The 27489-nt window shown below is 40.0% G+C and overlaps 1 protein-coding gene across 2 annotated transcripts in view; it reads right to left on the reverse strand.

Annotated features, from left to right (window-relative positions):
- AP1G1 (adaptor related protein complex 1 subunit gamma 1) overlaps positions 1-26186 on the reverse strand; it is an 80583-nt gene extending 54397 nt beyond the window's left edge. Inside the window, exon 1 of one of the 2 annotated variants that reach the window (XM_007462977.1) lies at positions 25853-26186. The gene's annotated coding sequence lies outside the window, so the exon portion shown is untranslated. The remainder of the gene's footprint in view (positions 1-25852) is intronic. The other variant, XM_007462978.1, reaches the window with a different exon arrangement.
- Positions 26187-27489: the final 1303 nt, after the last annotated feature.

The raw sequence follows: 27489 nt of genomic DNA on the forward strand, positions 1-27489 counted from the left end.
CAGTCAGCAGGGAAATGCAAATTAAACTATAAAGAGATATCACTCCACACCATGAGAATGGCTAAAACTGTAGGCAAAAATATAGAACAAATGAACTTTCACAGACTGCTCATGGGAATGTAAAATGGTTCAAATACTTTGGAAAACAGTTTGGCAACTTCATATAACGTTAAATATACACTTGGCATATGATTCAGCAAATCCACTCCGTATTTACCCAAGAGAAATGAAAATATATATTCTCACCAAGACATGTACACAAATGTTCAAAGAAGCTTCATTTATAATTGCCACAAACTGGAAACAACCCAAATGTCCATAAACAGGTGAATCATAATCAGTATACCCCTATAAAAGAATACTTCTCAGAATAAAACAGAACCAATACACAACATACAAGAGCCTCAAAAACATTCTGCTGAGTAAAAGAAACAAGAACAAGAGAGTACATGTTGCATGATTTCACTTATATGAAACTCTAAGAAAGACAAGTCTCACCTACAGTGATGGCAAAGAGATCAATGATTACCTGAGAGGATAAAGATAGGGACTGGACTGGGATGCAAGGAAACCTTCTGGGGTGATAGAAATGGATATATGCACTTCTTGAAATTCACCAAACTGTATACTTAAAACAGTTGCATTTTATTTTATACATATTATACCTCAAAGTTAAGAAAAATGATAGAATTAGGTAATCATTACAATCACCTTCAGTACATATTAGCTGTGGAATCCTAAACCAATGATTTTCAATGTTGTTCTAATCTAATATACCAGGAGGATGTCCCACTCCAATCAGTTCACTATGGTATCAATCCTCAAGGTAGGGATAGTACATTAGGAATTTAGAAAAGTTCCCTAGGTACTGATATGCTCTGGTATATTGGCCCTCTTAAGATTGTGTGTCCTAAACTATGCAAAACTACCTGTATAAGGCTGTTTTGTTACTTTTTTTTTTTAATAAATATATTTTATTTATTTATTTTTGGCTGTGTTGGGTCTTCGTTGCTGCCTGTGGGCTTTCTCTAGTAGGGGTGAGCAGCGGCCACTCTTCGTTGCGGTGTGCGGGCTTCTCATTGCGGTGGCTTCTCTTGTTGCAGAGCACGGGCTCTAGACACGTGGGCTACAGTAGTTGTGGCTCGTGGGTTCTAGAGTGCAGAGCTCAGTAGTTGTGGCGCACGGGCTTAGTTGCTCCGCAGCATGTGGGATCTTCCCGGACCAGGGCTCGAACCCATGTCACTTACACTGGCAGGTAGATTCTTAACCACTGTGCCACCAGGGAAGCTCCTGTTTTGTTACTTTTTAAAAGAACTATTCAAGGGTCTAGCGTTTGTAGTTTACAAAGCACTTTTACATTTATTATCTTCATCATCTCATTTGTTCCTTAGATCATTTTGAAGTAAGGGCAGAAAATCATTATTCCCACTTTGCCTTTGAGGAAACTTGGTCTTAGAGCAACTATTCAACTTGCTTAACGTCACAAAGGTGGTAGCTGACAGAGCTAGCACCTGAACCTGGTATTAAAACTCCAAGAGTTCTTCCCAATACTTCAAAAATAAACATTATATTGGACTTCCCCAGTAGTCCAGTGGTTAAACTCAGCACTTCCAATGCAGGGGGACATAAGATCCCACATACCGTGCGGTGCGGCCAAAAAAAAAATTTTTTTTAATAAATAAATAAACATTATATATACATAAAATAATATGATTGCTAGGATTTGTTTTAAAATACTCCTGGGGGAGGAACTTCCCTGGTGTTCCAGGGTTTAAGAATCTGCTTTCCAATGCAGGGGACGCACGTTTGATCCCTGGTCGAGGATCTAAGCCCGTGTGCCACAACTAGAGAGAAGCCCAAGTGCCGCAACAAAGAGCCCGCACGCAAAGAAGGATCCTGCATGCCCCGATGGAGATCCCAAGTGCCGCAACTAAGACTCAACGCAGCAATAAATAAATAAATAAATATTAAAAAAAGAAAATACTCCCGGGGGAAAAAATATTGAGGAAGTAAAATAGGAGAGAAAAATATGCAACAAAATGGGCAAAATATTGATCACTGATGAAGGTATATGATAAATACATGATGGTGCATTATATTATTCTCTATTTTCATGTATTTTCATGAGAAATTTCATTAGAAATTGTTCATAACCAAAAGCTTTTTAAAAGTCAAAAAGCCTAAACAGGGGCTTCCCTGGTGGCACAGTGCTTGAGAGTCCGCCTGCCGATGCAAGGGACACGGGTTCGTGCCCCGGTCCGGGAAGATCCCACATGCTGCGGAGCAGCTGGGCCCGTGAGCCATGGCCACTGAGCGTGCGCGTCCGGAGCCTGTGCTCTGCAAGGGGAGAGGCGACAACAGTGAGAGGCCCGCGTACCGAAAAAAAAAAAAAAGCCTCGACAAACAAGGCATTTCAATCCTTAAAATTTTTCATAAATAATAAAAAATATTAATAGAGATCTAAATAAAGAACTACTTTTCACAATAACCATAAATACCACGAACTTCAGGATAAAACAAAATTTAAGGGTAAGCAAAACCAACATACTCTATATTCTTTCAACACAGTGAAATATAAGAAAAGCATAAAGCTACTACAGCTCTCAGAGATCAAGAACTAAATATAAAATCAGTTTTCAACTGTCTAAAGCCCAGTCACTGTACTTTCTTTCCTTCTTCCCCTTTTTTTTATCTTTTGGCCATTCTGTGCAGATGTGGGAGCTTATTCCCTGACCAGGGATCAAACCCGTGCCCCCTGCACTGGAAGCATGGAGTCTTAACCACTGGACTGCCAGTGATTCCCTGTACTTTCAAAGAGAATAGTATTTATTATCAACCCTAACTTGGTGTGTGGGGAACAAGAGAAATCTAAAAATCAATCGAGATTAATGGTAATACTCTAAGAAATAACTTCTCTCTAGGAAGACCTCAATGATTCTACAGAGCAAACAAAGACTATCAGAAAAAGCCTAAATCTAGTCCCAAAACGTGTAGTCCAATGGGAAAAATCACAAAAGTTTAAGCCAGCTGAGAGAAAAACAAGTTACCTGGAGCAATTTCTCAGCTATCAGCCTCAGAATCACAGAAATATAGTTCATTCCACTAGCTTTTTTTTTTTTTGGCCACACCATGCGGCACGTGGGATCTTAGTTCCCCAACCAGGGATCAAACCTGCGGGCCTTGCACTGGAAGCACAGAGTCTTAACCACTGGACCACCAGGAAAGTCTCAAAGCCACTACCTTTTTTTTTTTTTTTTTTTTTGCTGTATGCGGGCCTCTCACTGCTGTGGCCTCTCCCGTTGCGGAGCACAGACTCCGGACGCGCAGGCTCAGCGGCCATGGCTCACGGGCCCAGCCGCTCCGCGGCATGTGGGATCCTCCCAGACCGGGGCACGAACCCGTGTCCCCTGCATCGGCAGGCGGACTCTCAACCACTGCGCCACCAGGGAAGCCCCGCCACTACCTTTTTATGGAAGAAACTGAGGATGCAGGATGTTAAGTACCTCGCACAAGGTCACAGAATTAGTTGCTAGCCCGAGTCATGTCTCATGATTCCCCCATTCAGCACTCTTCCTCTAATACCAGGCTGCCTCTAGCTTAGAGAAAAGCAGTAATTTTTTTTCCTTGGGCTATGACAACTTACTACTACTTGACTTCTTTATATATCACAGGAAAATATCTTAATAGGTGTCAACTAAAAAAATGCACATGTAAGTTGAGAATTATGTTTTATTCGGGGCATTACTGGAGACTATAGCCAGGGATAGAGCCTCTCAGACAGCTCTGAGGGACTGCTCCAAAGAGGTAATGGAGAAGCCAGGACACATATGAGTTTTTGTGGGAAACAAAACAAAACAAAAAGAAACATGTAGTTAAACATCAAAAGATGTTAATCACAGGGCTTCCCTGGTGGCGCAGTGGTTAAGAGTCCGCCTGCCGATGCAGGGGACACGGGTTCGTGCCCTGGTCTGGGAAGATCCCACATGCCGCGGAGAGGCTAGGCCCGTGAGCCATGGCCGCTGAGTCTGTGTCCAGAGCGCTCCGCAACCGGAGAGGCCACAACAGTGAGAGGCCCGCAAACCGTAAAAAGAAAAAAAAAAAGATGTTAATCACAAAAAACAGACATCTTAAGTTAATGATTTTAGTGCTTTTCTATGTATGGGAAAATGCAAGAGTCTAGGTTTACTGAAATCATTCCTTAGATATGCATCTTAACTACTGAGGGCTGGTATCCTGTTTTTCTCCATCCTGAATTCCCTTCAGGGTGCACCACTGGGGGGATGCAGGGGCAACAGTAGCTGATGGCTTGATGGCTGGCAACGCTCTTTGTTTACTGAAATGGCAGGCAACATTTTTTGTGTGTGTGTCCACATAGGCATGAATGAAAAACAAAAGTTTATTTACATAGTACAGAATTTAGTACATTTCAGAATATATGCTAAGATCAAAACTAAACAAAAAGTTCTAGTTCCAGTGAAGATGGGTATAAACAACACTCCACGGAGACTCCTACTTCTCTCTCCTCTGAATGCAAGTAAAATCCTCGACAAAATGCATGCCACAGCTACCTGAGAACTCTGAAAAATAAATGACAGCAAGCAGACTGGAGAAAGAGAGCAGAATTTTAAGTTCCCTCAAACTGGCAAGAAGCTATCATTTTCCTCCAGTATTGCCCAGCCTGTACCCAAGGGCAGCCCAAAATCCAGAAGGGCTCGCTGGGTACAGAGAAGGAACTCTAAGAAAAACCCTCTCTTTCTGGTCCAAGGAGCAGGGAAAGAAATATAAAGGACAATGGAGGAAAAGGCTCTCTTCTGTTTAGTTTTGTCCTTCACTCCACCCGTGCCCCTAAGCAATACTGCAATGGTGCTGGCTGTGGCAGAAAAGCAATGGCAGTAACAGCCAGGCAGGCACCTAGAAACAGGGAAAGGGAGACTCTGCTCTTCTGACCAGAGGAGCTGTGATCCTAAGAGCATGGCGTAAATCACTCCCTATCCTCCCACTGCTTGATAAAGGGTGAATTCGCCAAGAAAACACAACAATCCTAATTGCAAACATATTCGACAGTAGTGCTAAAACATATATGAGGCAAAAATTGACAAATATGAAAGGAAAAATAAACCACCATTCAATTATAGTTAGAGACTTCAACATGCTTTCTAAGAACAGAACTATAGACAGAGTATCAGCAAAGGTGTAAAAGACGTGAATGCCACTGTCAACTAACTGGATCTAACCAATATCTATAGAACACCCCAACCAACAACAACAGAATATACATTCTTCTCAGTTACAGAACATTCACCAAGATAGACCATGTCTTGGGCCATTAAAAAAAAAAAAAGGGAATTCTCGGGCGGTCCAGTGGTTAAGAGTCGGTGCTTTCACTGCCGTGGCCGGGGTTCAATCCCTGGTTGGGGAACTGAGATTCCGCAAGCCACGCAGCCAAAAAAAAACGTTAATAAATTTAAACGAATGGAAATTATACAAAATATGGTCTCTGACTACAAGGGAATTAAACTAGAAATCAGTAACAGAAAGCTAACTGTAAAACTCTCTGTGTACTTGGAAATTAAACAATACATTCCGAAATAATCCATGGGTAGAAGAGGAAATATCAAGGGAAATTCATAAAAACAGTGAACAAAAACATAAACACACATCAAAATCTGAGTTATACACTAAAGCAGTGCTTAGTGGGAAACATACAGCATTAAATGCTTGTATAAGAACAGAAGAAACATGTCAACAATCTGACAATATAAGGTTCTACTTTAAGAAACTAGAGAGAATTCCCTGGCAGTCCAGTGGTTAGGACTCCAAGCTTTCACTGCTGAGGGTATGGGTTCAATCCAGGTCATCCGTGGTCAACCCTGGTCGGGGAACTAAGATCCCATGAGCTGTGTGGTACAGCAAAAAAAAAACAAAAAAACAAAAAACAATACTAGAAAAATAGCAAAATAAACCCAAAAGAACTAGAAAAAAGCAAATAATAATAATTTTTAAAAATCCAGAAATCAATTAAATTAAAAACAAAAAAATATATCAAGTCAATGAAACCAAAACCTGGTTCTTTGAAAAGACCAATAAAATTGATGAACCTCTGACCAGATGATAAAACAGAAACAATACAAATTACCAATTATTAGGAATGAAAGAGGGGATATCACCACAAACATTAGAAGGATAATTAGGTAATAGTATGAACAACTCAATGCACATCACACCTGGACATCCATATGCCAAAAAAAAAAAAAAAGAACCTTGACCTAAATTTCACACCTATTAACTCAAAATGGATCATAGATCTAAATGTAAAACATACAACTATAAAACTTTTAGAAGAAAATATAGGAGAAAACCTTCATGACCTGGGGTTAGGCAGAATTCTTAGACATTATACCAAAGGCACAACCCACAAAAGAAAAAAATGATAAAACTGTACTTTTTTTTTTCATAAAAAGTACCAACTTCTGTGCTATGAAAAACACTACTAAGAAAATGAAAAGACAAGTTACAGAGACTGGGATATTTGCAAATCACATATCAACAAAGGACATGTATGTATTCAGAACATATAAAGAACTCTTTGTGGTACGTGGGCCTCTCACTGTCACGGCCTCTCCCGTTGTGGAGCACAGGCTCCAGACGCACAGGCCCAGCGGCCACGGTTCATGGGCCCAGCCACTCCGTGGCATGTGGGATCCTCCTGGACCGGGGCACGAACCCGCGTCCCCTGCATCGGCAGGCGGACTGTCAACCACTGCGCCACCAGGGAAGCCCTAAAGAACTCTTAAAAACACAACAGTTAAAACAAACCAACCCAATTTTTTAAAACAGGCAGAAGATTATAATGGATACTTTACCAAAAAGGTATAAGGATAATAAATAAGCATATTTAAAAGATGCTCAACTACATTAGGCATTAGAGAAATACAAATTAAAACCACAGTAAGATACTGCTACACACCTATCAGAGTGGCTAAAACACCAAGTGCTGGGGAGGATGCAGAGCAAATGGAACTCTCATACACCGCTGGAGGGGATGCAAAATGGTACTGCCATTCTGGAAAACAGTTTGACAGTTTCTTATGAACTTAAACATACGCTCACCATATGACCCAGCAATCCCACAACTTGGAATTTACCATAGAAAAATGAAAACTTTTGTTCACACAAAAACCTATACATGAATGTTTATAGCAGCTCTGTTCATAATTGCCAAAAACTGGAAATAAAATGTGGTATATCCATAAAAATGGAACACTATGTAGCAATTTAAAAGGGAACAAACTATTGCTACATGGCATTACACAGCTCTAAGGTATTATGCCTAATGAAAGAAAACTGTCTCAGAAAAGGTTACATATCGAATGATTCCATTTATATGAAATTCTCAAGAAGACAAAACTATAATGATGGAGAACACATCAATGGTTGCCAGAGGTTAAGGTTGGGGAGACTAAAAAGGGACAGCCTGTGGAAGTTTTTCTGAGATGACAGAACTGTATGCTAATTGTGGTGGTGATTACATAAATCTATACATGTGTTAAAGTTCACAGGACTGTACACTCCAAAAAAGGTCGATTTTACTGTATGTTAACTAAAAAATTAGAGTTTTTAAAAAGTAAACAAAAAAGCCTTCAATTAAACAATTTAGACCTATTTGACCAGGTATAATAATATACACTTGGGATATTAAGTAGGCTAGTGAGAAAGTTACTAATTGTTCCAGCCTGCTTTAAGACACATTTAACCGCTAATAAAACAAAACTGTTCAGCCTATAAAAGATAATAGCAAACCCTTATTTAAGGGGTGGCTGAAGGCAGGTCTCACCTGAAAGATGAAGTCATGTTCTTTGCCAGTAAAGTAGGGATGGGTGACAGGGAACTAAAAGGTGCTCTACTGAGCTAACCCCCATGAAGGTGTCAAGCTCTCTAGAAAGGAGTTCCTGAGTGGCATGTTGAAACGTAGTGCTTTCCAAACACAGGCAGGTCAGAAAAGGTGTCTGTTAAGCCTGTTAAGCTATATCCCTTTTGGACTTCAAAACAGGTGAACTGAGACTAAAAGAGAGGATAATGCTTTAATTACGTGGAGAGGGACAATGACAAATCTTTGAGAACTTGTATTTCTCTTTATTTCTACCTTAGGGCTTCCCTGGTGGCGCAGTGGTTAAGAATCTGCCTGCCAATTCAGGGTACACGGGTTCAAGCCCTGGTCCAGGAAGATCCCACATGCCGCGGAGCAACTAAGCCCGTGCGCCACAACTACTGAGCCTGAGCTCTAGAGCTCACGAGCCACAACTACTGAGCCCGCATGCCACAACTACTGAAGCCTGCACGCCTAGAGCCCGTGCTCCACAACAAGAGAAGCCATCATAATGAGAAGCCCGCACACCACAACGAAGAGTAGCCCCCGCTCCCCGCAACTAGAGAAAGCCAGCGTGCAGCAACAAAGACACAACACAGCCAAACACAAATAAACAAAACTATATTTCTACCTTAGATATGTAAGAAAGTCTATTCTAAAATTCCAGCCATTTCAAATCCTGCAAAAGAGAATCAAAAAGCTTGCGTCTGGTCTTCCCTGGTGGCGCAGTGGTTGAGTCTGCCTGCCAATGCAGGGGACACGGGTTCGAGCCCTGGTCTGGGAGGATCCCACATGCCGCGGAGCAACTAGGCCCGTGAACCACAACTATTGAGCCTGCGCGTCTGGAGCTTGTGCTCCACAACGAGAGGCCACGACAGTGAGAGGCCCGTGCACCACGATGAAGAGTGGCCCCCACTTGCCGCAACTAGAGAAAGCCCACGCACAGAAACGAAGACCCAACACAGCCAAAAATAAATAAATAAAATTAAAAACAAAAGCTTGTGTCTATGTTTTGGCCAAATCACTGAAAGGAGGGAGGCACACCACAGGAACTATGCATTGGAAGTAGTAGCAATTAAAGTCAAAGAATTAACAAATGGAAGGAAAAATCACTGGGCTACAGAATTGGGCCTAGTAAGGTAGCCTCTCCTCTGGCCTCCTCCCCAAGTCTTCTTACATTAATAAACCTTAGAGATTATGGTTTTATATTCTGAATGAAGATTTTGAATGACAAAGTTCTTAAATCTTTCAAATACATACTCTTAACATGTTGAATATCCCTCAGACACAGTTTCTACAAAGAACATATTTAAAAGAAATGTTAGCACCAAAACAATAAAAGAAAGATCCTAATAATCAACCACCATTGTCGGCCAAGCTACCTAGGGCAAAACCGCCTGACTTCTCCAAGTCTCTGTTCCATCAACTAAAAAATAAGGGTATCGAAACAGCTTTAAAAATCTGTGGAGGACTTCCCTGGCGGTGCAGTGGTTAAGAATCTGTCTGCCAACGCAGGGGACATGGGTCAGAGCCCTGGTCCGGGAAGATCCCACATGCTGCAGAGCAACTAAGCCCGTGTGCCACAACTACTGAGCCTGTGCTCTAGAGCTCACAAGCCACAACTATTGAGCCCACGTGCTGCAACTACTGAAGCTGCCTAGAGCCCGTGCTCTGCAACGAGAAGCCACCACAATGAGAAGCCCACACACTGCAAAGAACAGTAACCCCATTTGCCACAACTAGAGAAAGCGTGTATGCAGCAATGAAGACCCAATGCAGCCAGAAATAAATTAAAAAAAAAAAAAAAGAGCTGTTGGAGAAAATTCACAACTCTTTCAAAAAAAAAAATCTATGAGAACAAATATTTGATGATCACATTACATATCATCCTATTCTCAGTTTGTCAATTTTAGAAGTATCATTATTTATAAATCAAAGGTACTCCCTTTATTTGACTGTTTGTACAAAGCATCTGTACAAGCATCTCTATACAAGGAAAAAATAAACTAAACCAAACTTCAATAAGGAGCAAAATATCATATACTATACTTAACTGAAATACAGCCATTAAGTTTGAGAATCTTGAATTCAGAAAGCAGCAGAATCAAGGTCTTTAATCAGAAAATGAAAATGAAAAAAAAAAAGTTTAACAGTTCAGGGCCCATTAGACTATAGTTATAAAACAGAGAATACAATCATAAATGACATCAACATTAGCATCATTTAAATCCATTTCAAAATGGAAAGGGAGAATGTAAAAACTTTGGAATCAGAAGTTAGCTTCATGCACCTCTTCGTTTTCCTCCTTGTTCAATTCACTTAGTCACACTACCCCAGAGATGACCTAAGTAACACGTAAGGGAAACACGTTATACCAGTAAGTGCCAATCACTCATTCAACAAATATTTGCTGAGCATTCTCTATGCCAGGCATTGCAATAGGTGCTGGGGACTGGCAAGGACACAGTCTCTGTCCTTAAGATCTCAGTCTACTGAGGAAAACAGATTTTTTAAATTCCAGCCACACAATAAAAAGCAGAAATTGCTAATCAATGACAGAACAGAAAATTGTATTTATGATAAGCCAAATTTTGTCATGGCCAAACTAACTCAATATAATTAGAAATTTTTTCTTTTGTGAAATTTAGTGATTTCTGAATCAGCCGAACAAATCCAAAATCCCATACAGTAAGATATTTGTGTACCAGTACACAATTACTCATCCAAAACCTTTAAGGGAGAACTGAGAATTTCCTGAATTTTAGAAAGGTAAATACAGTACTACACTGTATGTCATAATTTGCCCACTATGTCTGGAGCAGCAGACATAGTTCCATTATCAAACAATATTTCTGCAGTAACACATAAGAATATTCACACCAAATGAGAGAAATAAATATTACAAACAGCCTCATATCTGGTCAGATCAGACTTTAACACCAAAAGAATTATGAATAACATCTGGTTTTCAGTATTTTGGGGATTTCAGAACTGTTAAGAGATTGTACATCCTTATCCTTATCCAATGATCCTATCATTGTTTAAAATGATGACCCTGGAGTAAAATTACCTAGGTTTGAATCCCAGCTCCACCACTTATTAGCTGTGTGTCTTTGTGTAAATGGCTTAACCTCTCAGAGTTGTGTCCTCATCTGCAAAATGGGGGGCGGGGGTGTGAAGTACCTCAATGGATTGTTACAAGGATTAAATTGGAATACATGTAAAATTCTTAGCAAAGTGCCTGGCACCCAGTAATCACTAAACAAATGTTGGCCATAATGTTGCCTATATGAACAAATTATTCTTGCATAAAATAATTGAGCAAAAATAAGTTGAAGAAAGATACACAGTATCAATACTTATAAAGGTTTAAAACACAAGAAAGTACCTATTCTTTAGCAATACTACAAAAATGCATTAAGAGTATATGTGTAACTGAATCACTTTGCTGTATACCTGAAACGCTGTAAATCGACTATACTTCAATTTTTAAAATGCAGTAAGAGAATAAGAAAGAACATGAATGTAAAAGATAACGGTCAGGGGCTTCCCTGGTGGCGCAGTGGTTGAGAGTCCGCCTGCCGATGCAGGGGACACGGGTTCGTGCCCCGGTCCAGGAGGATCCCACATGCCGCAGAGCGGCTGGGCCCGTGAGCCATGGCCGCTGAGCCTGCGCGTCCGGAGCCTGTGCTCCGCAACGGGAGAAGCCACAACAGTGAGAGGCCCGCGTACCGCAAAAAAAAAAACAAAAAAACAAAAAAACAAATATAACGGTCAGATCCAACACAGTGGCACATCTGGGAGGGAGGGGAATATGATCAGGGGCAGTGATACACAGGAAACTTCAGCTATACTAGTGATGTTTTATTTCTTAGACTAGGTAGTAGGTAAGTGAAGGTTTATTATTTTCCATATGCTTTACACCTGAAACATTTCTAAAAATTAGATTCAAATACATCTAATCTATGTAATGAATGTTGTAGACTATGTAACATTCTTTTATTACAGTGTTGAGGATTTCCTTATTTTTTGAAAGTTTTTACTTGCTTTTCAAAATACTCAAAAACCACGAGATTCCTTAAAATACAACAGCTTAAACACCTATCATAAAAAACAATAAACTCTATGCTTTTTTTAAAAATTTGGTAAGAATATAATGTATATAGTAATGACTCAGCTATATGGAACATAGCTGAGAATCCAAAACACATTTTCATAATCTCAGGCAGCCAACAGAGAGCATCACATCAACACACATCTACACAGAATATCTACTTTACTCTATTTGCAGGTTCTTATTCAGCCTTTTCCAGAATAGAACAAATTAGAAAACTAGAGAAACTGAAGAGGGTGGGGGCCAGGAGAAAGAAGCTGTTTTGGGAAAGGACATTGATGGTAGTTAAAGTGTCACCTAACAGCAAGGGAAAAAACAAAAATGGTAGCAAAACAAACAAAACTTACATATAACAGAAAAAAGCATTAAAAAGCATAGTAGCAAGACTAATAAATTCTAGAGATCTCCTATAACAACACTGTGCCTATACAATATTATATTGTGCAACTGAAAATTTGTCAAGAGGATAGCTCTTATTGTATTCTTACCACAATTTAAAAAATAAAGTTTGTGCCCTTACTTGATTGATTTCTATACTATTAAAAAAAGTTAAATGATTAATCAAAAAGGAAAAGATCAAATCACTGGTAAATCTCTGCCTTTGGGGCTTCCCTGGTGGCGCAGTGGTAGAGAGTCCGCCCGCCGATGCAGGGGACATGGGTTCGTGCCCCGATCCGGGAAGATCCCACATGCCACGGAGCGGATAGGCCCGTGAGCCATGGCCGCTAGGCCTGCACGTCCGGAGCCTGTGCTCCGCAACGGGAGAGGCCACATCAGTGAGAGGCCTGCGTACCGAAAAAAAAAAAAAAAAATCTCTGCCTTTGACTACCACAATAATTACCTTAATTTACAGCTTTTTAAAAAATATCCACATTTAAAGTATTTATCTTACACACACACACACACACACACACACACACACACACAGAGCATAGTAGTCTGATGATACTTAAGTGTGCTAGCAAAAAGTCTTCAAGTCTCCCTATAGTCCTAAGGGTGTTAACAAATTACAAACAGTACCATAATCCATTTTTATAGTAAGACCCTGGTTCATCAGGAATGGTTCACAAAGATCAACATTTAAAGCAGAAGGTAGAAAAAACTGAATATAAAACTATATCCTAACTCATCAAATTACATATTAAATATGTGCAATTTTGTCTATTATACCTCAATAAAGCTGTTTAAAAAATAAAGGTAACAATTACATGAAAATAGAGTATCCACTGAATAACCAATTTCTAAAAATTATGTAGTTCAGATACTGTCTGCTCTTATTAACTACCTGACCCATCAAAGGCTGAGAAAGATATATTTAAGTCTATTACCATGACTATGTGCCTGTCAACTTCTTTTACATCTAACCATCTACATTTAGTATTTCAATGTTTTCAGCCAATGATTAAATGTCTATATATTTTATATGTACATGCTTGTACAATTTTTCAAAATAAAATGTCCCTCTTTGTCATCTTTTATAAAACTAATAATAAAAAGTAAAACACTAGGACAAGGATAGAAAGGAAACACAGAAAAATTAAAAGTCTGACTTGTTAAGGTACAAGGACTGTGGTTAAATATATTCTATTTAATTAATGGTTATGATAAATAATGATGAAAAATATAGAGAAAAAAGGAAGTGTGAAATTCATTTTGGAAAAATTTCTATCCAAAAGGGTTAAACAAAATTAGGTTTTGTAGCTTAAACTAAATTAGATTACTTTACATACCCAAAGTAATCAAAATTATAAATGCTTCATATAGGAAAGAAAAATTTTAAACAGTATAAGAGACCAGAAAAAAAAAAAAAGACTGCATATGTTCCAATTCTCTTAAATTTTATCCCCCAAATGGAGAAAATGGTTATTTTCCAAAATCTCTGCAAATCCCTTTGTGAGATAAAGATTTTCCTCATACATCAATACCACCTCCAAGCCATAATCTCCTCTTTTTTTCCTTTGAAATACCTATTTTTCCCACTCAAATATAAGTTCCCTGAAGCCTGATCCTTATTTGTTTTATTCATCCTTGTATTCCTCTTGCCTAAAAGAGTAGGAACTCACTAAATACTGTATTTATTGAATTCTAAAGGCTAGAAGTCTTATCTAAAGAAAATACACTTGTCCTTTCCAAAGCATACAAAATAAAGTGCACTGGCTGCTAACACCTATGGGAAAGGACTCAACCCAGTCATCTATTCTACCCTGCTCAGTTAACTTTCTTCCTACTTCTGACCTCAATCCCGGGCTGTGAGCTCTGAGCTGACAGCCAACAGTCAAAAACATATAACCAGGACTTCCCTGGTGGCACAGTGGTTAAGAATCCGCCTGCCAATGCAGGGGACATGGGTTCGAGCCCTGGTCCGGGAAGATCCTACATGCAGCAGAGCAACTAAGCCCGTGCGCTACAACTACTGAGCCCGCATACCACAACTACTCAAGCCTGGGCACCTAGAGCCTGTGCTCCACAATAAGAGAGCCCCAGCAATGAGAACCCCGTGCACTGCAATGAAGAGTAGCCCCCACTCGCCGCAACTAGAGAAAGCCTGTGTGCAGCAACGAAGACCCAACGCAGCCATAAAAAAATAAATGTACTTGTTTATTTTATTTATTTATTTATTATTTTAAAAGCATATAATCAATAGGCTGGGGCTCCTGCTTGCTATTTGGTCCTTCTCCCTCTAAACTTAAAGCTTAGATTTGAGCTCTAAATCTAAAAAGAAATCCTAAATTCAAAGTGATTTTCAATATTAAAATTACCTCCTTTTCTATCCACTCACTATGCTTGAAGTCTTTCTTGCTAAACAATCAGAAATTAGATCTCAGTTAACTTTACCACTCATTACTGTGTAACAATCCAGTCACAGATTTCTAAGTATGGCTGAAAATACTCAAGGGACCTAAGTTAACACTGGGCAAAACCCTCCAAAAGAAGTTACTCTGCTTTCTCTCTCATACTCTCCATATGGCCTATAATTTCAAATTATGCTCCCCACAGAACCTCTATTTCAGGTTTTTATCTTGTATGTATATTTGAATTGCTTTAGTGCATTTAAAACTTGCAAAATACTATGACCAAAATAGTAAGAATGCTTAATAGTAAGAAACTTAAACCAAATTGATCAACAGTATTATGATTCAATCAGACTTTTACTTTCCAATATATCTTATAGACACCACCTGTCATTAATATGACTTAGCTTTCTCACTGTGTTTTTATGGTTTTCTTTCTTTTGGGGAAAGTGGGCGGGGAGGGGGAGGCGGTGCACATCTATTTCTCCTGTATGAAGAATGTGTTCATAGAAGGGAATGTTCTACAGAGTGAAGAAAAAGGAGAGACCAGTGTTAGTACATCATTGTTTGAATAAAAGAGATTAAATCTGGGGATAAGTATTTTGGTCTCTGGAGAGGCAAACACCATTGTGGGACAGGGATAGTTCTTTCATCAAGTTTCACAGTGGCCTAGAATGATGAAACACTCAAGACCAGCCAACTTTACATGCTCTGGTTTCAGACTCACAATGCAGCTTTCTGATTATTAATCACCTTCTTAAGTACCTTGCCTCCCAAACACCTCCATACAAGGAACAGAATGCCCTGGAAAGTAGACACAGGTAATTCAGTAGAAAAGCATAACCCCTTATGAATTACAACACTGTTATTTTAACTTACACATCAGTGAGTTCAATCAAGATGAATCATTCCAAGGTGAAATATTGAAATGGAATTTCTGGATCTTCAAGGCTAAGGCTGTGAAATGAGTGACCACATTAAGATACCACCACACCCTGTCTAGGCAGCCAGTCGGCATCCCTCTGAGAGATCTTAAGCTCAATTCTCCCTAAAATGCCACAGTGTTACAGGAATCTTCTTTTATGCTTAATTATCCATAACCAAAACTGAGATTTTAAAAATGGATGTATGTAAATGCAAATGTCTACTGAACGATTCTATCACATTAATTCACATGAAAAGCAATAAAGGCCGAATAGGGCTTCCCTGGTGGCACAGTGGTTAAGAATCTGCCTGCCAATGCAGGAAACATGGGTTTGAACCCTAGTCTGGGAAGATCCCACATGCCGTGGATCAACTAAGCCCGTGTGCCACGACTACTGAGCCTACGCTGTAGAACCCATGAGCCACAACTCCTGAAGCCCGTGCGTCTAGAGCCCATGCTCTGCAACGAGAAGCCATCGCAATGAGAAGCCCGGGCACTACAAAGAGTAGCCCCCGCTCACCGCAACTAGAGGAAAGCCCGGGTGCAGCAACAAAGACCCAATGCAGCCAAAAATAAATAAATAAATAAATAAATAAATTCATTTTTTAAAAAGGCCCAATAAACAATGATAGATGAACATGATCAACATCAAATTTGACACAAATAAAAAGCAATTTTTCACTCTCCTAACCCTGATTTTAGCAAAGATATCCTAGAGTCCTCAATTATCAAAAACTGTCACAAAATTCTCCAAATAAAATCTTAATTTTCTTAAAGATACGCTCCAAAGGATAAGATAAATTTTAAGGGAAATATCTGTGCCTAGTGTGAATATAGATGCATTTTTAACTTCTGTATATTTTGATATCTTTCATATAATGAACATGCATAATTTGAGAATTCTTGCTTTGAAGAGTCAAACAAATTAACAAAAACTACAAGAATGGATAAATAAAGCAAAACTGCAAACTTTCAAAATAATAAGATGGTATTCATCCTAAAAGGCCAGAGTCACAGTTATCTATGGGCATTTTCTACACGGTGACATTAGAAAGTTATGAGAAAATGATTTAATACTAAGATAACAAATTCTCCCTAGCACATTCTTCATGAATCCAAGTTCTGTTAATTTGGGATAGCAAGAAGGGGGTGGGGATGAGGGGCTCTGGTCTATAAGAAATGAAAGATTCATTTTTAACCTATATTTGACATTAGTTAGAAATAGAGGGGGGGTAAAGTCCCACTGACAACAGTGCCAAAAACTATAAAATACCTAGGAATAAATTTAGCAAGAAAGGTACATGAACTAGATGAAGACAGGTATTAAATCTATGAAACCTTTACTGAAGAACCTAAAACTAAAATAAGACCTCAATAAATGGAAACATCATAATAAGGAAAAGTTATCCTCATTAAAAAATGTCAGAAAAAAAAAATGTCAGGCCTCCCAAAATTAATATATGAATACAGTGCAATTCCAAACACTGGGCTTGGGCTTCCCTGGTGGCGCAGTGGTTGAGAGTCCGCCTGCCGATGCAGGGTGCACGGGTTCGTGCCCCGGTCCGGGAAGATCCCACATGCCGCGGAGCGGCTGGGCCCGTGAGCCATGGCTGCTGAGCCTGCGCGTCCGGAGCCTGTGCTCCGCAAATGGGAGAGGCCACAACAGTGAGAGGCCTGCGTACTGCAAAAAAAAACAAAACAAAAGGGCTTCCCTGGTGGCGCAGTGCTTGAGGGTCCGCCTGCCGATGCAGGAGACGCGGGTTCGTGCCCCGGTCCGGGAAGATCCCACATGCCGCGGAGCGGCTGGGCCCGTGAGCCATGGCTGCTGAGCCTGCGCGTCCGGAGCCTGTGCTCCGCAAATGGGAGAGGCCACAACAGTGAGAGGCCCGCATAACGCAAGAAAAAAAAAAAAAAAAAAAAAAAAAAAAGAATCTATCTGCCAATGCAGAGGACGCGGGTTCCAGCCCTGATCCGGAAAGATCCCACATGCTGCAGAGCAATTAAGCCCGTCTGCCACAACCACTGAGCCTGTGCTCTAGAGCCCACGTGCCACAACTACTGAGTCCACGTGCCACAACTACTGAAGCCCGCGCACCTAGAGCCCATGCCTCTCAACAATAGAAGCCACCACAATGAGAAGCCCACGCACTGCAGAGTAGCCACCACTCGCTGCAACTAAACAAAGCCCGCGCACAGCAATGAAGACCTAACACAGCCAAAAATAAAATAAATTTTTAAAAATTAATTAAAAATTAAAAAACACTGGGCTTTTCTGAGGTTTTCTGAACTCAACAGAATTATTTTCAACCCATACAGATATAAGAATAAAGTTTAAGAACAGTCAAAAAAATGGAAAAGTACAGTGACAGGAGCTATTCTTAACAGAGTGTAAGTTTCTATAAAGTTATGATATTCAAAACAGTAAAATAATGGTACAGGAAGAGTAAAACAGAACATCCAGAAATAGAGCAAACATATATGGGAACTTTACATATGATAAGGTGGCATTTAATTCATTGAGAAAAGGATGGTTTATTTAGTCTAGACACAGTTGGCTCTTTATACAAAGGAAAACCATAAGACCCCTTCAAACTACATAAAAATTAACTCCAGATTAATAAATGCATGTGTTATACAACAAAGAATTCATGTACCATAAGATGTTCCTACAAGATAAGGAGAAAAATAACTTGAAAGAAAAATGAACCAAGGACATAGACAATTCTCAGTAAAGGAAATCCAAAAGGCCAAAAATCATATCAAAAGAGGCTAGCTCCAGCAATAGTCAAGGAAATAAAATTAAGACGAAACTGAGAAACCATTTACCAATTAGCAGAGCAGCAAAAATTAAATTAATTACGCCTAATGATGTGATGTTATGGAGAACCCACTGCTAGTGGAGATGGAAATTATGACAACCTATTTAGAGAGTAATCTGGCAATAATAACATTTAAAATATAATTCCTTAAAAAAATTAAATAAATAAAATAAAATAAAATATAATTCCTTTAACTTAGAAATCCCACCTTGGAGATTCTAGCCTGAAGAAATAATAGCATCAGCAAATAAGGTGACATGTACAAGGATGTTTACTGTAGCGCTGTCTGTAGTGGCAAAATCTAGAAACAGCCCAAATGTCCACAAGAAAATAACTGAATAAATTACGTAGAGTACATCCATACTATGAGACATAATAGGGATATTTAAAAGAACAAGATAGAATTATATTTACTGACTATGATGTGTTAAGAAAAGCTTGATACAGAGTAACATAAAAAGTATGATCAAAAGAAAAAAAAGGTATGCTCTACCTTTTGTAAAAACAAAGAATCCCTATATATGCACATTTATGTTGTATATATAGTACTTAACAAAGCATGGAGAGAAATGTTGAAGTATACCCATAACCTGGTAAAATGGCTGGGCAGTAATAACAAAGGGATTAGGGAAATGAACAGCTTTTTTAGAAGTATGTCTTTAGATTTTTTTCATTTATTACAATGGACCTCTATGATGTTGTAAATTAAATAAATTAAAGACTTTTAAAAATCCTCAGCACTATTAAAGTAGATTATTCAAACACAAGGGGAGAGGGACTTCCCTGGTGGTGCAGTGGTTAAGACTCCTTGCTCCCAATGCAGGGAGCCTGGGTTCAAGCCCTGATCAGGGAACTAGATCCCACGTGCATGCCGCAACTAAGAGCTCACATGCCACAACTAAGGAGCCCGCATGCCACAACTAAGATCCAGTGCAACCGAATAAATATTTTAAAATTCACTTTGTTATACAGCAGAAACTAACACAATATTGTAAAGCAATTACACTCCAATAAAGATGTTAAAAAACAAAACAAAACACAAAGGGAGAGTCAGTAACAAATCACTGAACTATCAACATATTTCCATTTTGGGGGAAAAGACTGAAGTTCTCAACTTACTATTAGTTTCTTCAGCATAATGAATTACATAATAGGTATTCAAAAGAAAGAAAAAGATGGCAGGAAGAGTAGATTTCTTTGCTGTCACTTGAAGCTTTTGCATAAGAAAGAGTCTGAGCAAATTGCAAAGAGGAAAGGATAATATCAATTTTAGAAATAAACATCTAAATAATATTTTCAAAGACACAGAGATAAGGTTTTGTGTATGTTCTAAACCTGAAAATAAACTTCACTGACATCAACTCTATCGGTCACAAGGAAATGACCTGTAGTAAACTTCCATAGCTCACTTAGGACCCTGACTGCTTTTGGCTTGACCAATTACCATATATCTGAGGACCTGAACATGTTTCCATATTATTTTCATTCACATCATCTATTCTGCAGAGTAGCTACTACTAAGTGCCAGGCACTGTGCTATGTACTAGGGATGCCATCAATTAGATAGTTCTTGTCCTCTGAAGCTCAGGAAAAGTAAACAATTCAACAAATACTAAAAAAAAAAAGAGTACTATACTCCTTTGCCTGGTGTAGAGAGGAAGGAAGAATAGGCTCACCAGATGGAAGGGAGAAAGAAAAGCATTCCAGGTATAAGCAGAACAGGTACAATGAATGAAAGAACATGGAGTATTCAAGGAACAGCAAAAAGTTCAGTGTGTGTAAATAGAATAATACAACCAAGTGCTAGTAAAGTTAAATTGTAAGCAATTTCCTCATTCTACTTTCTTAAATAATCAACACCATCTATTAAGCTTTCATCATGCAAAGTTTCTAAAGAAAATACAGAGGTCATGTCTTCACTGACAGAGAGATATACACATTAAAAAAAATCAAATATATTTATTGAGTACTATCAGAAAAAGAGGCTCAGGGACTTCCCTGGTGGTCCGGTGGCTGGGACTCCATGCTCCCAACTCAAGGGGCCAGGGTTCGACCCCTGGTCAGGGAGATGGATCCCACGTGCTGCAACAGAGAGCCTCGTGCCGCAACTAAGACCCGATGCAGCCAAATAAATAAATAAGTAAATATTTTTGAAAAAGAAAAAGAGACTCTTTCTTTTTTGTTTGGTTGACTGTTTTTTAAATTTTTGGCCACACAGAGTGGCATGCAGGATCTTAGTTCCCTGACCAGGGATCGAACCCACGCCTCCTGCAATGGAAGCACGCAGTCTTAACCACTGGACCGCCAGAGAAAGCCCAAGACTGCTTCTTCTTACAACAGTTTTTCTTCAGTAATCATACCCAAAAAACCCTAATATCTACAAAGATTCAATTAACTCTACACAGTGTACCTATTTTTCCAGTTAGTTTCCCCATTCATTTCAAACCAGTATTTTCACTATATTTTAAAAGTATCATGTTATGAAAAATTTCAAAAAGTGGGAAGGGAACCTTTTGTGCAGACTTTAAAAAGGAATTTAAAAAATTAACTTCCCTTCCTTTTCTTCAGCTTGAAACTGAACAATTTCCGAAGAGTGAGGTTTAGTAAGTAGCTGCTAAACTGAGCTGCAAAAACACTGATGGAACTTCTTTTAATTTGAGTTGTTCAACTGTGTGATCATTTACAAAAGTTACATCTTATAACCAAGTAGTGTACATCATCTATGCTCTGACAGTTTTAATTTTAACCCAAAGGCTTATAAGGAGGGGAGTGCAAATATTTTACAGTTCCAAAGATCTAAGTTCATGTCTTTCTCATATTTGCTCTTCCCAAGAATCCATAACATTAACCTCAAAGCCAGATAAGCTGCAAAGCCTAGGATGCTCAGCCCAACACAATCAGCTACAACATGCAAACTGGAGTGAGCAAAGCAACTGCATATCAGGTTACACTGTGACTGCTGCACTGTAACAACAAAGAAAGGAGAGTAAAAACTACTTGCCTTTAAGATGTCTTTAATTATTAATAAAGTACAAAGGTCACATATGTTTTCTCCATCTTTAAAAAAAGAAAAAACAATTTTTTTCCTTCTAAGACTGTTTTTCACTGGTAATACTTATAACTCATTAATTTTCTCTCTCCAATGGTCTGAGTAGGCCAAAACAAGGCCCCCCCAAAAAAGGCAAAATTTCCAAGTACCTAGTGAAAAAAGCATTTCTCGTTTTAATCATATTATCCTAACCCTTGCCCTTTTTTGTACAAAAGTGTTAGTTAATACTGACTCAACAAGTTTGGCAAGTGTGGGGGGTTTTTTTCTTCCACTTTTGGACTCTTCAAACTTTGACAAGAGATTGTTCCAGTAAGCAGAACTCACGGCAAATTAAGCGTTTTATGTTACTCCTTCAGTGAAGAAAAACCTTACATGTACTTTGAAGGTAGAAATGACGCCTTTACTGATACAAAATTTTCTATACAAAAAGCAAATGGAGGGCTTCCCTGGTGGCACAGTGGTTAAGAATCCGCCTGCCAATGCAGGAAACATGGGTTCGAGCCCTGGTCCAGGAAGATCCCACATGCCACGGAGCAACTAAGCCCATGTGCCACAACTACAGAGCCTGCGCTCTAGAGCCCGCGAACCACAACTACTGAGCCCACGTGCCACGACTACTGAAGCCCACGCACCTAGAGCCCATGCTCCGCAACAAGAGAAGCCACCACAATGAGAAGCGCACACACCACAACGAAGAGTAGCCCCCGCTCGATGCAACTAAAGAAAGCCCACACGCAGCAATGAAAACCTAATGCAGCCAAAAATAAATTAAGTAATTTTTTAAAAAGCAAATGGAAAAATCCTAATACTTTTTAACAAAGATGATTCTCGAAACCTATAAGCCAAGAAACATAAGAACTTAGATAAATCTATATGTTCCCTTAATTTTAAAACTGCTTGCTACTTTAATACCATCCTGCATGAAAGAAACTGAATGTAAGTAACAAAGGGATGAAAGAACGCCAAAATCAACTGAAAACGATTCATAAGGGAAGACTGAATGATAAGCACCTAAGACAGATAAACAGGTTGCTGCAATTTGAAGAAAGGTAATAGTTTTAGATTTTCTGAAGCTAAATCTAAATAAGAGTTTTAAAGTTTTGATATCAAATCCTGCTGTATACACAAAATTCTTAAATTCTCAGCAAATGCAAATAAGGGGATTAAGCATTTTGAAAATCTGTTTTGGTATGTATTTTCCCAATTCAATTTTTTTAATTAAAAAATAATCTTTTGGAAAATACTCATTCAACGTTTTCAATTTGCATAGTTGTTACAAACCACATAAAAACTTGAGTTTTTGTTTTTGTACACGACTGATTTCAAGACTACTTTAAAAACAGTGAAATGAAATATCACCAAGGCATTGCTGACAATTTTTGTACTTTATAGTTTCACTCTAAAATTCATCTTCAAATCTAGAACTGCTGTCAGTGAAACAGATCAAAGAACAAGCAACTGCTCCAAAAGAAAATAAACTGAGGTTTCCTAAACAATGTTTATTTCAAGTATAATCCCAACAACCCCTGCGACAAAGTAGACATTCAAGTATGTGCTGATCAATCAAAGGTGCACTAAAATAGGGGCTTCCCTGGTAGTGCAGTGGTTAAGAATCTGCCAGCCAATGCAGGGTACACGGGTTCGAGCCCTGGTCCGAGAAGATCCCATATGCCGCAAAACAACTAAGCCTGCAGTAAGCAACTAAGCAACTGAGCCTGCACTCAAGAGCCCGCGGGCCACAACTCCTGAAGCCCGGGCGCTTGAAGCTCATGCTCTGCAACAAGAGAAGCCACCACAATGAGAAGCCCATGCACCGCAACGAAGAGTAGCCCCTGCTCACCACAACTAGAAAAAGCCCACACACAGCAACAAGGACTCAACGCAGCCAAAAATAAATAAATAAAATAAATAATAATAAAAATTTTTAAATGTGCACTAAAATAAACACTTTACTTATCATTTGCAAGGCAAAGGATGCTTTCTCCAATTGAACGCAAACTACCTAAGAATGAATGACATTTAAATACCAGTACATAATACCATGAAATGAACTGAGTAAATAACACCTATCTGAAAGCTCTTCCAATACCTTGTTTTAAAAGTGTATCTCAGAGACTTCCCTGGTGGCGCAGTGGTTAAGAATCCGCCTGCCAAGGCCCTGGTTCAAGCCCTGGTCTGGGAAGACCCCACATGCCGTGGAGCAACTAAGCCCATGCGCCACAACTACTGAGCCTGCGCTCTAGAGCCTGCGAGCCACAACTACTGGGGCTGTGTGCACAACTACTGAAGCCCACACACCTAGAGCCCGTGCTCCTTAACAAAGACGAGCCACCCCAATGAGAAGCCCGCACACCACAACCAAGAGTAGCCCCTGCTCACTGCAACTAGAGAAAGCCCGTGCGCAGCAACGAAGACTCAATGCAGCCAAAGATAAATAAATAAAATAAAAAATATATATAAAAGTGTATCTCAGAAATGGAACATTTCAGTAACAACTACAAGGGGATACTTAGAAAATGAGTGAGGAGTCCATATATGTTCTGTTTGACAGTTCTTTAAACCAAAAGAGAAAACTCCATAGCTTCAGAGTAAATACACAAATAGTAAATATATTTTTGAAAAGTCTCCTTAAAACAAATAACAAGAACACTATTTACAATGAAAACATTCACTCTTCTACTAAGACATCATAAGACTAGTACACGAATTTATCTACCTTATAATAACCTGATAAGAACAACACACTTATACATGGATTAGAAGTATTAAAAGATTTGATCCAGTTCAAGTTATAAATTTAAGTTTCAGCAGTCACTAGGCTACAATCTCAAATAAGTTATTTATCGTTTGCAGATGTTAAAACGCAGGCTGAGGTGAAATAGAGGTGACTCAATCACACCTAACTTGAAATGTAAGAAATAATCAGTGAATTGCAGTGAAATGCTTTTTATTCAAGCATGCTATGCTGCAAAACATACGTTAAGGGTAGAATAAAAGTGGTGAAATTATGGGTACCTGGAGAGTCTATATTTTTAAAACAAAAGTTAAGGGGTATACAGTCTGACAAGCACTATGGAGAACAGTAAAAGTGAGTATTTAAAATCCAACTATCTCCAGAAAAATCCGATACTCGAAGTCAATCCAAGTATCTCTTTGGAGTTAGTCAACGAAGAACAAACCACTGTACAAACCACTTGAAAGTTAAAATCATTAAGAAATCATTAAGAAAGTTAAAATCATTAAGAAATTTTCATTCACTCTCTCTTCTGTTAACTAATCCCTACAGTAGCCAAAAAAGTTACTTTCCTTTCTACCAATGTCAGATTAAGATTCTTTTTCAAAAAAAAAAAATTCTTTTTCACAGGCAGATTTCCATGGTCAGGGATATACATCAAGAAAAATACTAAGTGTCAAAAAGTACCCAAAAGCTAAGTGTTCGGCATAGAAAGGGAATCCACAAATGAGAAAATATTTGACAGCCTCTGCCTACCACCTTCCCCCCCAAAGCCCTTTAATGAACTTTATAAACATTTACTGTCGAAATACACTCTGAGCAAGTGGTTCGACGAATCTCCTACACCTAACAAGGAAACAACCAACGTCCCGACTCTGTCAAGCGGTCAAGAAGATCGGGAGAATTATTAGTTATCGACGCCTGCAGGATCAGGAGTTTGAGAGAAGGGTAAGCAGTGTATTCGCAGGTGAGTTTAAGAAAATAGAGGAGGAAAAAAAAAAAAAAAAGCCCGGAAAATTGGGAAAGAAGTTGGTCGGAAGGCTAGAGAAAAGCGAGGCCAATGTCCAGTTTGAAAAGAACGGCAATGCAGGTGCAGACGACGTTTAACTGAGCATTTGGAAGTGCTGAAGAGAGTTCCACGAAAGACCTGACCCAGGTACAAGATACAAGAACGCTCATACGTGGCATAGAGAATACACGCGGCGGTGAGACCCGCCCCACAAACCCCAGGCTCTCTGAATGAGCCCCAAAAGGAGGAGCGCAGGCTGAGAAAATCAATGGGTCCAAGGAGGCCCGCACCGGCCGGGCAACGCCACAGCAAGGAACGCAGCCGCGCGCGGACCCTCCCGGTCCGACGCTTCGGGGTCGGCGCTCAAGAAGTCGTAACAACCCCTGAGCTCTGGGCCCCTCCTGGCCCAGCTTCTGTCCTCTCTTCACCCCCCACGGTCTGGGACCGGACACCTGGGATTGACAGGAAGCTTCTGGCCAAGCGCTCCCGGCAGGCGCGGGGTAAAAAAGGCAATATGCTCTTAGTGCCGCGAGTGACACTCACCGGCCCGAAACCGCGAACGAAACCTGCAGCTCCGGGGGCGGCGGCAGCAGTGGCAGCAGGGGCAGCAGGAACCTAACATCCAAAATGGCGGCTCCCTCGGCCTCACCACCGCTACTGCAGGCGGAGGGATCCGTAGGTCGGAAGGAGTTTTTAACTAACTTTGCACACTATCGCAGAAACTTCTGTCCCTAGCTCCCTCTGCTTGTCGATCCCGCGTCCCCTGACCGCAACTTCTCGTGCCTCCCCTCTCCTATTATCCAAGCACTCGGACCCCGCCGAGGACTATTTGCCAAGGAGGAGGTGACTGCTCCTGGCAGAGCGACGCAAAGCGTAGCGAGGCTCGGGGCTGTCACTGATGACGCGAGACGCTGCTGTCGAGTCACCGCTGCGAAGAGTCTGAGCGAGAAAGATCCGGTCGACCCCAGAGCCCACGGACATTGGTTCCGCTTTGGTGCGGGGGGGGGGGGCTACCAGGAAGTGGCGGGGACACCTGAAGAGGGTGGGGCTCGCAAGGTAGCGAAGGAAGTGGGGAGGCGAGGCAGGTGGAGGCGGAGAACACTGAACCAGGTTGTGCCGGTCCTAATCCACCAGAGCCCCAAATTCTCACCCATCACGTTTGAGACCTTAGCTTTCTCTTTAGGTTAACTTTAGGAACATGCTCCAAGTGGTCTTGGATTCTGAGGTTTTTATGGCATCTTTCCAATGTATTTTATAAAAATAAAAAGGATGACACAGAAGAATAGATTTCAAGCCCAGGATCACCTTTCAACCTGTGCATTGAAAAAGATATTTAAACTCTCTGGGCTTCAATTTCCTCAAATGTAAAAAGAGAGGATTTGGACTAGTGATAGCTAAAACCATTCCACAATGGGCTTTCTGACTGTGATTCCATGCACTAATGACCTAGCCAAAAACAGTCCAACCATACAGGTCCTGGCTTGATAAATAATCACTAACACCTGACACGAATATTTTCCATATTTATGTAAAGAGAGCTTCAGCTGAAATGGCAATAAAGTATCCCTGAAAGTGAATAAAGCAGAGCACCTAGCTAGATGACAAAGAGAACTGAACTAACCACAAATCTTGAGTTTAGGACCTGTCATCGGCAGGAGGTTGTACTTTTTTACTTTGCGGGTTTCATGCAGGGGATTTCAAAACAGTTAACAAAAATTGAATTTAGTAGGCCCGCCTGTACAATTTCATTCTTGAACTACTGGGGCATGCCAAGTGGCCAAAGGAGGCCAAGGGCGTAATAATAGTAATTATCATTTTTCATTATCAAATATTGATATCACATTGTTTATAAAAGCATCTTCGTATATGTAATCTAATTTGATCCTCACGACAACCTCCTGAGTCAGACTAGACAAGCACAGGTAACTTAGTTTTACAAATAAGGAGACTGAGGCTCAGAGAAGCTGTAACTTGCTAAACGACCCTCCCTCTCTCCTCCCCCACTGGGGTTCGTCTATGTGGTACTACCTTAGGAGTTAGAAAATTGTAGGTACCCACTCACCCTCCCCCACGCTCAGAGTGGTATCAACCGGGAGCAAATGATTTGGGGAGCAGAATGCTTATGGAATTCAGTCACTTCATATCCCCTCCATGAGCTACTGTATAGTGCAGCTCTTGAT

Source organism: Lipotes vexillifer, unplaced genomic scaffold (assembly GCF_000442215.2).
Source record: "Lipotes vexillifer unplaced genomic scaffold, Lipotes_vexillifer_v1.1 scaffold70, whole genome shotgun sequence".
NCBI lineage: Eukaryota > Metazoa > Chordata > Mammalia > Artiodactyla > Lipotidae > Lipotes > Lipotes vexillifer.